Genomic DNA, 3,562 nt, shown 5'->3' with positions numbered 1-3,562 from the left:
TTATCATGTCCATACAAATTATTATCTTGTACGTTTAACTTAGTATCTTTTTAGTATCTATTGTTACAGTATCGTGTAGATTTGTACGTAAGTATGCACAAACACTTATCTTGTACGTCTGTACGTACATCGTTGTATCATGTACGTACAACCTAGTATCATGTACCTACAAATTATTATCTTGTACGTACAACTTCATATCTTACAAATTATTACAGTATCTTGTATATACAAATTATAATATTGTACATTTGCACGCACAACGTAGTATCTTGTACGTACAAGTTTACATGTATATACTAAGTTGTTCATATGTACAAGATACTATGCTGTACGTACAAGATAGATACAATTATAGACATGTATAGTGTCCCCTGTACGCCATCATAGGTACGTGTAACAATAAACAAAACTTTAAATCGTTAATAATAAGGAAAACATCTTTTTTAGATAAGGTGCCGTTTCATAAGTTGTAGGCCATATCTTAATCATATTACTACGGTGGCAGGATTACTGTCATATCATCCATGTATGATAATGCGTTCATAATTATTTCGTTTGAACGCAATAATTATTTCGTTCGCACGCAATAATTATTTCGTTCGCACGCAATAATTATTTCGTTCGAACGCAATAATATTTCGTTCGACCGCAATAATATATCGTTCCCACGCAATAGTATTTCGTTCCCACGCAATAATATTTCGTTCCGACGCAATAATATTTCGTTCGCACGCAATAGTATTTCGTTCCCACGCAATAATATTTCGTTCGAACGCAATAATTTTATTTATTTCATGTCCGCTCCCAGCCACCGTATAATAAATATGTATTTTCATTTTTTTTTACTTGTCGATTTACTTACTTGAGGGCTGCTACACAGACAAATGTACCGGCTAATTAGGTATTTACAATGTTGATTTACTACGTATTTAATAAATATTTTCAGTTTTTTTTCTACCGGTAACTTGGCCAATATTGCAGTTTTAAAATTTGATTGTATACGAATAAATAAAATAAACCATTTGCTAGATTATAGGTTTTACCAGAAATCTATATAGTTTATTATCTAAATATCTTGTTTTACGTACGTTCATCCTTTGCTATACTACACATTCTTCTGGATGTGTCGAACCCTCTACGATTTGACACCAATGACATGATTTAACATATTTCTCAACATTTTTGTCCATGTGGGGCCACCATACTTTTGTTCTAAGTTGTTGTATTGAGGAAAGCGTTATCAGCGGCGTAGCTAGGTTTGGAAAGACCTGCATGCTTGGGGGTGCAGGGGGCGATATACCTCTGTGCAGAGTCCAGGGGGAAGCCCCAGTGCACAGGGACCTGGCACGAAAATTTTTAACCAACAGTATACATATATATTATAGTATTAAGGGAATGAACTCGGCGGTCGAGAAAAACGGACCTATTTAAAAAAAAAAAAAACAAAAACACACCATTGACGCATATCTTACCTTAAAGGGAAATAATTTATCTTTCCAATTAGCGCTCGATGAACAAAACTGGCCAAGTATTGACGAAGTTAAGGCTTGATGAATCGGGAAATTTACAAAATATATGCTAGGTAGACATTTCCCTGTCCGGTCAAAATGTCGTCTCGCCTCCAATGGGAACCTCAAAAACCAAGACAAAAACACAAAATCTACGCTTGTGGTGGTAAACAGTACCCATAACTGTGTTCATCCACAATCTCCTTTGGAGGTGTCATGACCCGTATTATGTTGAAATTCCATTTAAACATCGTGTAGCTCACTAACCACCACCGCCATGTTCATTTTTCTATCGGAATTCTTCTCGATTTTATATATCGTGACTGCATTATGCAAATTATGTAGTGTTGTGCTTACCGGTAAAATCGAGAAGCGTTCCGAATAACAAATTAACATGGCGGTGATGGTTAAAGCCGCATGATCCGTATCTTTCAGGGTCCGTAAAACAAACAATGACAAGATATGGTATAATAGCCCTAAAAAGTTATGAACTTTCCCAAAATTACAAGTCTAGAAAGTTAAGAGGTCCAAAGATATAAATATACAAAATTTCATTTTAGACTTATGCGCGGTCCGACAGAAAGTCAAAAGTTAACGCCTCCAAAGCTTAGAAATGCTACTTTGCGCATGTCCGGAAATAAAAGTTGTTTACCGCAATGGAGCGAGCTTTGCAGTGAAAGCTCGCTGGCTTAGCATCAACTTTTGATTCGAAGTGAATAAGGAAGTTATTTAAACTAAGAAATGTTGTGAATTGCTGAGAATATTATATGGAAACGAATTCGAGCTATGACAACAACTATGATTTGTGAATGATCTACCAAAACCACATAAACTGACTTCTCTTCGTCTCTATAAGGTGAGTGGGGCCCCAAAGGGGTAACAGTTATATTCTATAAGTGTTTGGTCGCTTTTTGGAATTGGTACCGTAGTAAAATAGAGATTAGAAATCAGAAAAAGTGTTGATAAATTGGGAAACATATAACAGATTTAATCTTGGATTACAACAGAAGCATTAATAGAGTCGTATTATACGCGTTTCCTTAAAAGATGATCGCATACATGTAGCTACTGTTACAGGCTTACAGCGCCAGGAGTGTGATATCTTTTCCGATATCTATTTGTGTATTTATGTATATCAGTGATATATATCCTTTTACTGTATGCTATGGATATTACTTTATTAAAGAAGCCACTTTCAAACTTACTTCATTAGTGCTCGTGTGTGTAAAATAGTATTTTTTTAGACTTACAGTCACTTAGTCACGTACTCGTTATCCTTTCTGCTGGTCTTAATTATATAAAATTCACACCAATACATCATAAGTGGGTTAAGTAAAGAATAGTAATTGACTTTTTTAAAATATGTATTATATATTATGTCCAATACATTTAGGCTACATAAATTCTGGCAGTAATTAGTAACATTATTCTTCACATGAAAATGCCTAGACCCCTGTAATTCAAGAAATGACTAACCTAGTATCTAGTGAGGTTTGATTTTGATAAACGTGTTCAAAAAATGTGTAATTGTTATAAATTTGTGTTTGACAGAAAGCAATTGGAACTAGTTTGTTTTACATGTAGGCTTACACTGAAAGATAATGTACATGCATGTATACATTATTTATCTATGTACATAACTGACATTTACTCCATATTTTCTTTATAGAATGTATGGGACCTTCAACCAGATGACAGAAGTGCAAGATGTGATGGCAGCTCGCCCAAAAATAAAAGGGAAAAACAACTACATGTTTCTCTGAGATCAAAACTGACAGTAAAAAATAAAGCCTGTTTGTAATGTACCCATTATGAACCAGAAAGAAATTATTGTCAAGAAGGAAGGACAGAACAAACCTAGCATAATTCTTTACTATTATCACCAGGATATTTTCAAATTATTTATTTCTTCACACAAATGAAAAAAGGAATAATAATGATTATTGCATGTTTACATACCTAGTATGTATAGCTTTTGAATAATTTATATGGAACAAGGATGTAATTCCAATTTATGAAAAATTAAACCAATTAAAATAATATATGTCATT

General features: G+C 33.9%; 1 long non-coding RNA gene across 1 annotated transcript; it reads left to right on the top strand.

The window, feature by feature from the left end:
* Positions 1-1,924: 1,924 nt before the first annotated feature.
* LOC138320418 (uncharacterized) lies at positions 1,925-3,562 on the top strand. Its single transcript, XR_011208182.1, has 2 exons — positions 1,925-2,367; positions 3,181-3,562. It is a non-coding gene; the product is annotated as an uncharacterized lncRNA (long non-coding RNA).

Source organism: Argopecten irradians, chromosome 4 (genome assembly GCF_041381155.1).
Source record: "Argopecten irradians isolate NY chromosome 4, Ai_NY, whole genome shotgun sequence".
In the NCBI taxonomy this organism is placed as follows: Eukaryota; Metazoa; Mollusca; class Bivalvia; order Pectinida; family Pectinidae; genus Argopecten; species Argopecten irradians.
This window is presented reverse-complemented; position numbering and strand designations above follow the sequence as displayed.